Source organism: Hylobates moloch, unplaced genomic scaffold (genome assembly GCF_009828535.3).
Source record: "Hylobates moloch isolate HMO894 unplaced genomic scaffold, HMol_V3 SCAFFOLD_6, whole genome shotgun sequence".
Lineage (NCBI taxonomy): Eukaryota > Metazoa > Chordata > Mammalia > Primates > Hylobatidae > Hylobates > Hylobates moloch.
Window position 1 is genome coordinate 109,247,195 of NW_026652281.1, and position 14,001 is coordinate 109,261,195.

At 54.3% G+C, this 14,001-nt stretch overlaps 1 protein-coding gene across 1 annotated transcript in view; it reads left to right on the forward strand.

Annotated features, from left to right (window-relative positions):
• VAC14 (VAC14 component of PIKFYVE complex) overlaps positions 1-14,001 on the forward strand; it is a 112,885-nt gene that overhangs the window by 69,780 nt on the left and 29,104 nt on the right. The window lies entirely within an intron of this gene.

A 14,001-nucleotide genomic window follows, 5' to 3' on the forward strand; every position in this document is an offset into this window, starting at 1 on the left:
AAAAAAAAAAAAAGGCCTGGGTCTCCCTCTGATGAGTGAAATCGGAACCCCTGGGGTGATGGGGTTATTAAAGTGGTCTGGGGTGCTTGGGGACTGAGTAGACTACCGACTACCATGGTCTGGGGGTCGGGAGTTGAAGGAGTCCCGGCAGGGGCCCAGGCTATATGGGGCTTCAAGGCAGGAAAGAGCCTGGGGACCTCATCTTGCTGTAAACTAATAAGCAGGTTCAGCCTGTGGGCCACGGTGAGGATCGGAGACCTCACTCAGGGGTCGGCACGGAGGCACTGACAGGGCTTGAGCAGGAGATCAATGTGACTGGATTTCTGGCTTGAAAGGCAACTGTTGCTGGGGCGAATGGGTTGGAGGGGCTGAGGTGGAGCCAGCTGGGAGGCTGTTGTCCAAGCAGAGACTGTGGCAGCTTGTGAGGGGGATGGGAAGCTGCAGCCGGATTCGAGAATGAGGATTCAAGACTGAGTACGAAGTAGATTTGTCTGGTGACTGATGTGGAGAGAGTGAGGGGAGAGGGAGCTGGGAGTGTCAGGGTGTCCAGTCCTCTGGTTTGGGCAGCTGGGTGGATGGTGATGCTGGTCCCCCAGGTGGCAGCCCCGGAATAGTGGCAGGGAGTGAAGGGGGGTGCATGTTTGAGTTTGAATCACTCAGGGGACATCAAAAGGAAGGTGTTGAAGAAGTAGTTTGCTGTACCAGGCTCTCCAAGGGGGTACCGAGGCCCAAGATACAGTCTCGAAATTGATGGCATAGTCATTCATTCATTCAACAGATGTTTACTCAACACTAACTGTGCAAGGGACCGTTCTAGATAGTTCTCCACTGGTGGAGCTTTCATTCTTAGGGAGTAAGAAGAGGTGGAGTGAAAGGGAAGGGGTCTGAGGCTGAACCCTAAGTATTCCAGACTGTAATGGTTGGGGAAAGAAGAAGCCAGAAAAGGAGGCTATGACAAAGGGCCAGAGAGGTAAAGGAAGCGGCCAAGCAGGGAGATGGCAGGAGGCAGTGAGGGAGGTGAGACCAGGGGATGGTCTTCTGGGAGCCGCTGCAGGAGCCTGAATGCTGCTGGGGGAGCTGAGGGAGTGGAGCATACAGGAGGTGACCGGCCAGCTCAGGAGCTGAGGTGGAGTTGAGGGCACCCTGGGGATGGGGCCGCAGGATTGAGTCGTGGGAGAGGACAGGCCTGCGTGACCAGAAAGACAAAGAACAGGACCACAGTGGGGGGCAGGGCTTCTGATGGTCTGGCCACCAAAAGGATGCCCCTGTGATAGTGGGGAGGCTGTCACCACCCTCTTGCTTCTCTGGGCTCTTCTAGAGCAGGGCTTCTCAAACTCAGCGCCGTTGGCATTGGAGCCGGATAGTTCTCTGGGATGGCAGCTGTCGTGTGCCCTGTAGGATGTCAGCAGCATCCCAGGCCTCGGCCCCCTAGATGCCGGTAGCACTTGCATTCACCCAGTTGGGACCGTCTGAAATGTCTCTAAAGATTGCCAGAGGTCCCCTAGGGAGGAGAATCACCCCAGTTGAGAACCACCATGTCAGAGAGACAGAAATGGATTCTTAACCTTCATTGGCCGAAAGAGGAAGATTTCCATGGTGTTTGTTCCCATCACGTTGGCCAGTTTCAGGTAGGGGATTGAGGTAGAGGTTAGCTACGGTGCAAGAGGCCCCCCCACCAGGAAAGCAGCGGGATGTTCCCACAACAGTGACAGTTACATCATGTGGTTTTCCAAATTGCAGAGGCATCAGTACTCAGGATGAGCTCTCCTTGCCTGGACGACTTTCACGGAGTCAGTGGAAGGAGAGGCCTTTGGAGGAGGAATTTGTAGCTGGCATCCCCTCTGGAGAACTGGGCTGAAGTGGGTTTTCCACCCTGTCTCAGCCCCACATGCCCAGTCAGAGGCATGGGGAGGAGTTTGGGGTAGTAACCAGCATCTCTAGGCTGCACGGAGCAGAAGTGCAGGCCCCATGGGCACACTTGCATGCCCTCCCCACCCGCTCGGGGCCCGAGGCTCTGTGAAGCTGGAGGCCTGCCCACTGCCATGTTCCCAGGTACAGACTCCAGGCCAGGGAGGCTTTGCTTGCTTTGCAGTGTGTCTCCTGGGCTTCCTGGGCTCACGGGAATCATCATTTTGCAGAAGGGAAAATGAGAGGAAGTAATGTGCCCACTGGGCTGGGCAGGAGCTGGGCTGCAAACTCCTGCACTCTGCTAATTCAGCAGCCGCCACTTTGTCCCTTCTGTGTGGGACTGCAGAGCCTGGTGCCATGAGAGGCCCTGAACATCCTGCGTGCCAGGACCACCTGAGGCCCAGCTCCTCAGTGTGCTCAGGAGCTGGGCCAGTGGGTCCTCCCTTCCCATCCTCCAGGGGCTCAGTATGGCGATCGCTTGCTCTCCTGGGGCTCAAACCTGTCATGGGCCACACTGGGTTCTCAGTGGAAATTGAGGCTGGCCTCCAGGCCTCACTCCCACCCGCACAGCCACAGAAGGTCTCTTAGCCATTGGCATCCACACTAGAAGCCCAGTGGGCTGGGACAGAAGGAACCTTGTGGCTGGGCCTCTCACAGAGGACTGGGTCTCTCCTAATCCTTCACCTGCTATCCCCCAAAAGCAGCACCCACACCTGTCAGTGTGCATCCTGGCAGACAGCCACCCGGCCCAGCTGGCTCGGGAGCCTGCTGCCCACTCTGCCAGCACACCAGGCCATTGTCAACCAGCCCCTGGGTTGCAGGCCCAGTCACCCAATCTGGGCACACACACAGCATCTGACATGGAGAAGGCCCTGCAAACATGTGGCTTCCTCCATCCTCCCCATGCTCCTGTGGGGGGCTGAGGCCCTTCCAAAGAGCTTTGTTGAGGTGGGGGCTATCCACCTGCCCTCCTGCTTCTCCATCACACTTCCTTTTCTCCTGCGATGACTTTAAAGAGGGGCATCATGGGCTAGGTGCAGTGGCTCACACCTGTAATCCCAGCACTTTGGGAGGCCGAGGCGTGCGAATCACGAGGTCAGGAGTTCGAGACCAGCCTGGCCAACATAGTGAAACCCCTTCTCTACTGAAAATACAAAAATTAGCCAGGCATGGTGGTGCATGCCTGTAATCCCAGCTACTCGGTAGGCTGAGGCAGGAGGATCGCTTGAACCCAGGAGGCGGAGGTTGCAGTGAGCCAAGATCGCACCACTGCACTCCAGCCTGGGCGACAGAACAAGACTTCGTCTCAAAAAAATAAATATAAATAAATAAAGAGAGGCGTCACGATGGTTCCGCAGATGCTGGCATGAAGCCACAGGCCTGATGAGGAGCACAATGATTTCTTAACCCCCTCTTTAGCTGTTAGGCAAACTCTAAGCTGTTCTTCTCAGCCTCCAAGATTGCACACTGAGAAAGAAAGGAAAGAGATTCTTCTGGCCAGCAAGTGAAAAGCCGTTCTTTTGGCAGGAGTGTGTTTAGCTCTGGGCCCTGGAGCGGCTGCTATAGAAAGACAGAGGCATCGGGAGTTCTTGAAGACACACATCTGGTGGGGGTTGTTGGCATTGAGGAAGATGCATCATTTCCCTAAAGACCCTGGGAGCGTTTCCTCTCCCCCAGGCAGCTTTCCCAGGCCGCACCTCCATGTCGGAGTCGGTGGGGGTGAGAACGGGGTACCCAGGCTCCAGCCAGGCTTGAGTGGGTTGGACTTCCTCTCGGTGTCCACACAGCCTCCTTTTCTGGTGGACGTAACAGTTTAGATGCATGTCAAGGTGAAGCCAATGGCTTTAAAACCATTTTTCAGCCAGCTACTCTGGCTCCAGCCCTTCCCTTAGCAGCAGGGAGTTGAGGCCAAGCTCACAGATAGAGGGAAGATGGTGACATGTGCGGTGGGGTGCTATACCCCCACTCCCTCCACAGGACTCTGCAGGACTAAGGCAGATGAGCCTCCTGAGGCACTCGTTTGGGGCTCAAACCCCAATTCCTCCCATTTTTAACCGTGTGACCAGTCTCCAAGCCCTTTCTGCTTTGTCTGTGACACAGCGATGATAGTGCCTGCCGTGTCATAGTGTGGTGGGGTTATATAAATGGCGCATGTGTCAGCCCCAGTGCTGGCTGTGTCTGATAAAGCGAGGCTGTTGTTCAGCCTCCCCACAGGGCTTCTGTCTCCCAGGGTGGTCTGTGGAGGGGGAACCACACCCCTGAGGGGATGAAATCATGGCACCTTCTGTGCCGAGAGCTGGCTCCGGTGCACCGGCCCTGTTGCTCCAGCGCCCAGGGCACCCACCAGCGGCCCGGCCCAGCTCCGCTAAAACAACTGTGCCCGGAGTAGGTGTTGGTGTGCGTTGCCCTCCCCCGGCCTCTTCCCACCCTCCATGCTAATGCAGGCAGAACAAGCCCAGGCCTTGTCTCCCTGTGAACCATCCACTTATACTCAGTAGAAAGGAGAGGAGGGAGAAAACCCAGCCTCTTTGATAAACTGTGATATGAACTCCAGCGTGACCCGACAGCTGTGATCTTTACAAGGCCTGCTTCTGTGCTGGGAAGCGAGCAAGTCTGAAGACAGTCGCTCTGCCTGCCAACACAGCCCTCCGGCCAGCCGCGCTTTGGCTTCAGCGACTGTGCATTTTTCCCCTCCTCTTCCTCCCTGCCGCCTTGCAGAGAGGACCGGGGGAGAATGCTTGCATCTGTAATGAGCCACTGTATGCGGTGAATGCCAGGGCCTGACCCGAACCCGCCCAGTTAATGGTAGATGAGGTCCGAGCCACCTCCCAGGGGGAACGGGGCACTCCTCAGATGAGGCGGGCATTTGGAGAGGATGGGGCCCACAAGGGAAAGGAGGAAGCAGTCATGGGACTTCTTTCATGAGATCCTGACCCAGAGAAGCCCAGCAACAAGGCTTCCGGTTCATTCTGGGCCGCCTCTCACCTCTGCTACAGACAGGCATGGCAGCCTGTCCAGCTGAGCAAATGCTCAGAGTCCCTAATATGTGCCCCTGCTAGTGCCCCTCCCCAGTGTCCTGGGTTTGCATAAGAACCCTTGTGTTGGGAAGAGGGGGAATAGGTGGAGTGGGGAGCTGATTGGTCACTGAGGGGGTGGGGGGGGCCGGGCAGCCGCTAGAAACTGGACTTGTTTTTAATTGTGGGGCCTGGGGGAAGGGCCTGAGAAGAAACTCTCTTTCATGCTGTAATTGGGAAATTCCACTTTGCTGGCCTTGTGCATTCTGTCTTGTGGACAGGGCCCTTGGCTGGGGCCAAATCACCAAGGTGTCCAAGGCCACCCGCCGTCTGCACCACTGGCGCCCCTCCCAAGCCCAGCTCTCACATCAGGCTCTGTCATCCCCCGCAGCTGCCCAGTCTCGAGTCCGTTTGGCATCGGGACCCCTCGTCACTCTATGAGTCTTTGTGTGTGCCCCCTCACCTGCCTGGGGGCATTGGCCGGGCCCCCAGAAGCCCATTGTGCTGGTACTAATGGATGGCGAATTAGAGTGAAGTGGCCAGACCAGATCCCTGTTTGCCTCAGGCCCCAGCTCACAAGCTAGATCTCCTAGGCGGCCCCACTCTTCCTCTTGCCCCTTTAATGGATTGCGTTCATTCGTTCGGGATAAAAATAAATTGCTGTGGCAAATGTGAGCCAACCTAAGTCTGTTTGCTAGAAGAGGCCCCGATCCACCTACCCAGAATGCAGATGAGTTTTGATCTTTCTTAAGTCCATAGCCGTATCGATTGGGCCCCCAGCTGAGGGGAGGGAGACAGGACATTGAACAGGCAGGAGGAATTCTTCCACAGAACTTCCTGCTTCCCTCTCAGCAGAAGCTTCTCTTCTTGCTGGCTTGAGTTGTCTGTCCAGCTCCTTGTGTGAATCTTCTGGAGTTTTCCACAGCCATTCCCCACCCAGGGGCCAGGGCTGAGGTGTTTTTGTTACCATGCAAGGGACACAGAGGAGTGTGTGCAGCAGGAGCTGCTTTACACAACCAGCTCTCGGCTTCTCATCTCCTAATTGGAGACCCCTTGGAAATGGGAATGGCAGGGGGACCCAGGAGGCCCAAGAGGCCCAGTCTGACACCCCAGAAAAGATTGTTGGGAGAAAACGAATGCTGCCCTCCCAGGTGAAAAGATGACCTTGTGAGGTGCAAAGTTCAGGGAGTCCAGAGAGCCTGGCCCAGCCTGCATTCCATTGTTCCCTAGTCCATGGCAAAATGACCAGCATCCCTGCACCTCACAGAACCATCGGAGATTGTTCCCTGTTGACTCAGAAGTGCCTGGGGATGGAGAGGGGGGTGGTCCTGGCCTTGCTCTGCCTCCTCCAAGCAGTGCCCACACTGTCATACACACTGGCACTCCCTGTAAGAAGGGATGGCTTTTCTCCTGCAAAATGGATACCACATGTGATGGGCCTTGCTAGACCAGGCTGGGATGAATTAGGTCTGACCTGGGGCGTGAGGGGAGTAGAGGAAATGCTGGTCAGAGGGAGCCCTGCACACTGTGCTCAGGGGGCCCAAGAGCCTCAAAGGGGCAGCACCCTGGTGTTTGCGGGGGTCCACTTGGCTTTGAGCAGGGCTGGTGGGAGGAGACTAGAGGTCACAGGTGAACTTGGCAAGAGGTGGCCATGTGTCCTTCAGGGTGACCCTGTCCCCACAGCCCAAGCAGCCATGCTCCCACGGAATCAGCGGTCACCCCCACTTCCAGGAGCCCCTGTGATGGAGGGGAGGACCCGGCAGCGGATTGGTGGGAAAGCTCCCCTCCTCGGTGGCCACCACACGGCACACGTGGTCAGACTCCTTATCAGGTACACGCTGGCCCCTTGCCAGTCTTTCACTAAAAGCATGTTCTTTGTCGTCTACACACCTGAGAAGCATCACCTCCCCCAGCCCATAGCTCAGGCAACCAGCAGGGCTGGTAGGTTGATGGTCAGGAACAGTTTTCAGGGGCTGAGAACTTGATAATGAATTTCTTTCTGAAGCTTGAGAAGTTGTTTCTAGATGGGACCTGCAGTATTCTCTGGATCTCACTATTTAGACTTCACCTAAGGATGCCAGGACACTTGGAAAGATGTGACATTGGTCACTCCAGCAGCTTCATTAATTAACAAGTAGCTAATGTGTACCATAATGTGATATCATTTACTTATTTTTTGAGACAGGGTCTCACTCAGTCACCCAGGCTGGAGTGCAGTGGCACAATCACGGCTCACCTCGCCGTGACCTCCTGCCTCAGCCTCTCAAGTAGCTGGGACTATAGGCACACACCACCATGCCTATTTTTTTTTTATTTTGGAGTAAGAGGAAGTCAGTTACGCATTTTTCTTGCACATGGTAAATTTTTTTTTTTTCTTTTTTTGAGACAGGGTCTCACTCAGTCGCCCAGAATCAAGTGCTGTGGTGCAATCTCAGCTCACTGCAACCTCCACCCCACCGGGTTCAAGCAGTTCTCATGCCTCAGCCTCCCGAGTAGCTGGAATTACAGGCGTGCACCACCATGCCTGGCTAATTTTTGTATTTTTAGTAGAGATAGGGTTTCACCATGTTGGCCAGGTTGGTCTCAAACTCCTGACCTCAGGTGATCCACCCACCCCAGCCTCCCAAAGAGCTGAGATTACAGGCATGAGCCACCTCACCTGGCCACATTTTTTATTTTATTGTAGAGATGGGGTCTCACTATGTTGCCCAGGCTGGTCTTGAACTCCTGGGCTCAAACCGTCCTCCTGCCTTGGCCTCTCAAAGTGCTAGGATTACAGGCATGAGCTACTGCAGCCAGTCAGTATCATTAAAAAATGTATATACAGTGGTAGGTTTGGAACTGGCCCCTAGAAACCATTTTCCATCCTCTGCCTCCTTGGGGCCTGCCTGCATCTGAGCCAGGACAGACAAATGTGGGTGCCCTTTGTCTTCAGTGTATTGAAACACCGAGCATGTCTTGTCCATCGTTGTAGAATGCGTTTCTCAGGAAGCTCTTTCTCTTGTCCCGGTGTCCTTTCAGCGTGTTTCCCTGGGTTGCCCTTGTACACCCCTGTGCACTTCTCCCTTCTCTCTCCTCATGTGATTTAGCAGAGTCACAAAGATCACAGAACCCCGGCGCCCTGGCCCCTGTCACAGAAACACACCCAAAAGGGTTTCTGCTGCATGCGGTTTGTGAAAGACCGCCCAGACCAGGCGCCTCTTCCATGGGGAAGGAGAGAGCTCCTGTCTGTGAGCAGGGGTGATGTGGCCCTCGGAGGGGCCTGGCCTGGGGGACCCATGGCGCAGAATTCCGCCTTAGATGGCACTCACCACCCTGCAAGGGAGCATGCAGTCCCCGGGGAAGAGTCCTGGGTGGGCCAAGTCCTCTTCATAGCCCAGGCAGGGATGGCCACCAAAGAGGCTCTTGGGATCTGAGTGGATGAGGGAGCTTTCTGTAGTTCAGGGCTCAGATGCAGTGAGTCCCAGGAGAGTGGGGGCCTTGGATCATTTGCCGTTGTCATCATTGTTCCATCTTTTAAAGGCACCTGTGGCACCTGAGCATCTGCCCTCACCCCCAGTCCTAGGTTTTCAACTGTGGCATTGGGAGGTGATCTGCAGGGTACTGCATAGCCATCCAAAGACCCCAGAGCTGAGGTGCCCTCCACCAGGCATGGATTCCTGTGCTGTGAGGAAAGAGAGAGTGATGGCCTGATGGTGAGACCGATGTGGGGGGACACGCCTGCCATGAGCACCATCACACGGGCCCAGAGGACACATGCTATCCAGGACTGGCACCATGAGATTCACCTAACCCTGTCTGCAGAGCAGTGCCAGATCTGCCAGCCCACAATCCACAGCTGGAGGGGCCTGGAGAGTTCGTGTTCTGCAGCCCAGAGAGGCACAATGGCTGTCCCATGCAGCAGACGGGGACAGAGCCGAGACGAGAACCGCGTCTCCTGATCGCCACACACCAGGACAGGACCCCAGACCTGGCAGCCAGGGGCTCAGCCTCATTAGAGAGAAGCCGGGCCCTCTCATGGGGTCGCCATCCTACCCAGGGTTATGTAGCCTTAGGAAAATGCCCACAGAGACCTCTCTTGATGTGACACCGTCCTTGTCCTCCTCTTCCTTCTCTTCTTCTCCTCTGCTTCCTCTTCCTTCCTCCCCCTCCTCTTTCTCGTCCTCGTCCTCCTTTTTCCTTCCCCCCCTCCTCCTCTTCCTCTTCTTTCTCTTCTTCTCCCTCGGCTTCCTCTTTGTCCTCTTCCCTTCCTCCCATCCCCATCCCCAGGGCTCTCATCCCTGCCTGGGATGGCTCCCACTGGCTCCACCCACTCAGGCAGAGGTGAAGCACCAAGTCCATCTGTACATCCTTTCTGGCTTCCTTCTAGGCCCCAGCCCCACCATGCCGGCCTGTCCCTTATTCTGGCCCATTTCTGGTCTCTAGCCAGCATACTCTCCCAGGAGCTCCCTGGCACTTTGACGGTGAACATCTCTCCAGGTCTGAATCTCCCTTTTGACTCTTGCTCAAGAGGACGTGTGTCGCCCCCTCTTCCCAGGGATGTGTTTTTCCCCTGGCTTATCGCAGTGGCTCGCATCATCCACTTTGGCCTCTTTGAAGCCAAGCTGAGATGATTCAAGTGCACTCAAGTCAGCGCTCATTTTTTCTACTCCTCCACCAGTCTGTTTTGAGCCCGGTCTCTCACTTTCCTTTTTTGCAAGCTGCTTCCTTAAGTGCTAAGTTTTGAGTCTCTTTGTTCCCTCAGAAGGGGTGTGACCTGCCCTGGCCCCAGTCTTGAGCTCCAGCTCCAGACCACATGGGCGGATAGCCCCAACATGGGGCCATCGGGGGCCTCCTCAGTACCCCAGGAGAGCATTTTTTTCCACCTGATTGTGGCACTTGTGTCTCCGTTTCACCATCCACCTCGTCAGCAGTAAACCTGTGTCCTCAGATGGGCCCTTCTGCCCCCAGGCTTGCTATTTGCATATCCACTCCTTTCCCTCTGAAGGAAGAACAGTCATCCAAACTTGACAACTCCCAGCCCTTCCCACTGCTTCAGAGAGGAAGGTGCCTTGGAAGCTCCACAGCACCGGAGACACTCCATCTTGTTTTCAGCTTGGTCTTGCCATCTCCCTGGGAAGCGTTCTCCCTTTCTTACCACATAACACATGCTTCAGCACCCCAGATGTGTCTTCTTTCCTCGTCCTGATCAGGGCGGTGTGGCAGCCTCAACTCCCTCCAGGCTCGATGCCCGGATGTCTTTGGTGACTGTAAATTTAAAGAACGTACTATTTGAAAGTGCACAAATCATGAGTGTGCTCCTGTAAATTTTCACTAACGGTGACACCAGGGAATGAGCCCTCTGATCAAGAAATAGAACATTTCCAGCACCAGAAAGGTCCCTTTCACGTCTCCTGTAAGTGACAGCCCCTCCCTGCCTCCCTCAAGTACACGTGTACTGACTGCAACACAAGAGGTTCATCTTGCCTGGTTTTGAGCTTCATGTAAATGGAACCAACCGTACAGCTGGTGCTCTTTTCACAAAGCCTGGCTTCTTTGGATCCACATTAGGTTTGTGAGATTCTTCTGTGTTGGATGTCACAGTAGTTCACATTTCCGTGGAATATTCTGTATGACGATACTGTGATTTATTTATCTCTTCTAGTATTGATGGGCGTGGGGGTTATTTTCGGTTTGACACTATTATGGATAATGCTTTCTTATGTGCCTTTTGGTAAACATGTAGACACATTTCTATTAGATATATACCTAGGAATTGCTGGATTGGCAAGCAAACATACCATGGGCTTCGGGAGGTACTGTCCAAAGTCCTTGTGCCAGCTTCCACTCCCGTCAGCATTGTGGGAGAGTTCCATCTGCTCCACGTCCTCACCAACACTTGGTATCATCAGTCTTTGATTTTAGCCATTCTGATTGGGGCACAGTAGTATCATCTTGTGGTTTTAATATGCATTTCCCTAAAGACTAATGAAGTTGAACAACTTTTCATAGCTTAGTGGCCTTTTGGATGTCCTCTTTTGTGACGAGTCTGTTCAAGTCTCGTTTTCCCATTGAGTTTCTGGTGTTTCTCTTATTGATTTGCGGAAGTCCTTTGTATATTCTGAATCGGAGTCTTTCTCAATTGTATATACTGTCATTATCTTCTCCTACTCTGTGGCATGCCTTATCACTCCGTTAATGATGTCCTTTGACGAACAGACGTTCTTTATTTTTAATGTAGTCCAGGTAATCAATTTTTCTTTACAGTTAGCATTTTTTGTTTTGTTTTATGATGCTTTTTCGGGGAATTAGGAGCTCATGGAAACATACCCATGAAGCCGCCTGTTTCTGAGTGATGATTGTTCCGCATTCCCAGTAAGTGGATGCTGAGCATGATCCACCTGGAATCCAGAGGTGTTTTTTCTTAATTCTTGACGGGGCCTTGGAAACCATCTAGTCCAGCCTGTTTGTGCTTTGTTAAAGCAAAGTTTCCTAGCCATCCTGCCAGCCCTCCCGACCTGCCAGAATCCAAGGGGCTTCTGTGGCAGCCAGGCCAGCAGTGGTCTGCAGCCTGGAGCTGGGAACCACTAATCTTACTGTATTGGGCAGCACCCTTTGGGTGGCACGTGGTAGGAACCCAGGTCAAAGGCACCAAAATGAGCAAAGGAACTCTACTGGCTTCTGTATCCAGACCAAGACCAGGGTCAGCAAGATCTCTCCAGTCTTTGTTTGAGGTCAGCCATGCTGTTTTGGTCTCTTCCAAGTGGCAGAGACACGGCCACCACGTCACCTGGGCATTGCATCCCAGCCAGTCATGATCCAGAGGGAAGCTCTGATTGGCCCAGACAGGGCCAGTGGCACGGAGGTGGGGCTGAGAGGTGCTGTGAGTGGCAGCCCTAACAGAACCCCACATGGAGTCGGGGAGCAACAGCACACCTAAGGAAGGGGGCCGCTCTTCCCAGGAGATGCTGAGCCAGGAGAACCACAGGGGCTAGCCATGTGGCTGCCTTCCCAAGCACAGTTTTCTTTGTTTTGTTTTTTTGGTTTTTTTGTTTTGAGAAGGAGTCTCACTGTCACCCATACTGGAGTGCAAAGGCGCGATCTCGGCTCACTGCAAGCTGTGCCTCCCGGGTTCATGCCATTCTCCTGCCTCAGCCGCCCGAGTAGCTGGGACTACAGGCGCCCACCACCACACCCGGCTAATTTTTTGTATTTTTAGTAGAGACGGGGTTTCACCATGTTAGCCAGGATGGTCTCAATCTCCTGACCTCGTGATCCGCCCGCCTTGGCCTCCCGAAGTGCTGGGATTACAGGTGTGAGCCACTGCACCTGGCCCCAAGCACAGTTTTCTTAAAAGAGAAATGCAGACGGGGATCATCACTATCTCCTCCTAATCCCTGTGAGGACTGAGTGACGAAGCATGTGGCAAGTGCTTAGGAGACAACCTGGCACCTAGTAACTGTGCACTCAGTACCAGAAGCAACTAGTAGATAACTGTGAGGAGCTGAGGAGGCCCCGGTGCGGGCAGTGGCTCGTCACAGAGCCAGGCTTGGCCCGACTGCTCCCTCGGGCTCAGCTCCTGGAACGCAGGTGTTCTGGGGTTGACTCACTTTCTCCTGTTTCTAGAGAAGGGTAAGAGAGAAAGTTATAGAGTCATTCAGATGAACACTCAAGGCCCGGCGCAGCGGCTCATGCCAGTAATCCTGACACTTTGGGAGGCCAAGGCAGGCAGATCACTTGAGCCCAGGAGTTCAAGACCAGCCTGAGCAACATGGTGAAACCCTTGCCGCCCTACAAAAAAAGAGAAATGTAATTAACTGAGCATGGTGGCACGCACCTGTGGTCTCAGCTCCTCAGGAGGCTGAGGTGAGGGGGAGGCTTAAGCAGAGGTTGCAGTGAGCTGAGATCGTGCCACTGCACTCCAGCCTGGGTGACAGAGTGAGACCCTGTCTCAAAAAAAAAAAAAAAAAAGAAAAAGAAAAAAATGAATACTCACACCCCAGCACTCTCCCCTCTTCTGTCCCCCAACCCACCCAGCAACTAGCCCTTGTCCAGTGCTGTGCAGTCAGGACTCTGGATGGCACGTGACAGAAAACCAATTCTCACCCTTACAGTAAGAAAAACAAAGGTATCAATACTATTCAGTGTGCCAATCTATATCCAGAAAATACATTCTATACTTTTTTAAAAAAAGAAAAATAAAGGTAGTGTGCAGGCAGAGGCAAGGATGGGCTCATTTAAAACTAGAAGTTCAAGGCTCAGGCCACCTTCTGTCCTCAAGTCCTCCTCTCCCCCGCCACAGCTGGCCCTTCCTCCTCCATCTGCCCCATTAGTGGACAGGCCACCCGCTCTGTGGCCAGATCTCGCTCCGGCCCTCTCGGCACCCCAGCTTTCAGCACCTGTCCTGGGCTCGTCCCATTGGACCCGCCAGTGTGGCCAGAGTGCGCTGGTGCCGATTGCCCTGAACAGGGTCGGGTGCCCACCCTCAGACACAGAAACAGGCATTCATGGGCCGTCATGGTTCTGGAACCAGAATCCAAGGCCATGGACATCAGGAGGCAGAGCCAACAATGGTGTGGACCTGGTGGTCTGGGTTTAAATGCTCACAGAGGAGGAGTGTGAAGCAGGCCCTACCGAAGGCCACCATGGGGGTGACTGAAGGAGTGACTTTTTCACCTCCAAGCAGCCAACTCCTTCCTCCCTGCAGGAAAGTGGGAGGGTGAAGCTGTATATGTGACCCAGTGACGCTCCAGATCCACAGTGGGAGCAGGCAGTGAGGAGGTGGTGGCCGGGTATGGCCTCCAGCTGATCCCTCCTCTGTGACCTCCTTCCACCAGCAGCACTATTTCTGGAAGCATCCATGCAGGCAGAGCGGATGGGTCTTCTACCCTTTGTCGTGTGTGGAGTTGGGAGTGGACGCAGGCCCAGCATCTCATAGCAGGGCCCGCTTGGGGTCCTGTCTCCATACATGTGACCCAGGCATGGGTAGCCGCAGGGCCAAAATTGATCAGAGTCCCAGAGAGTCTCAGTCAGGGAGAGGCCAGGAGGGACCTTATGGGCCAATTGGGTTCTTTCATACAGGAAGAGACTGAGGCTCTGA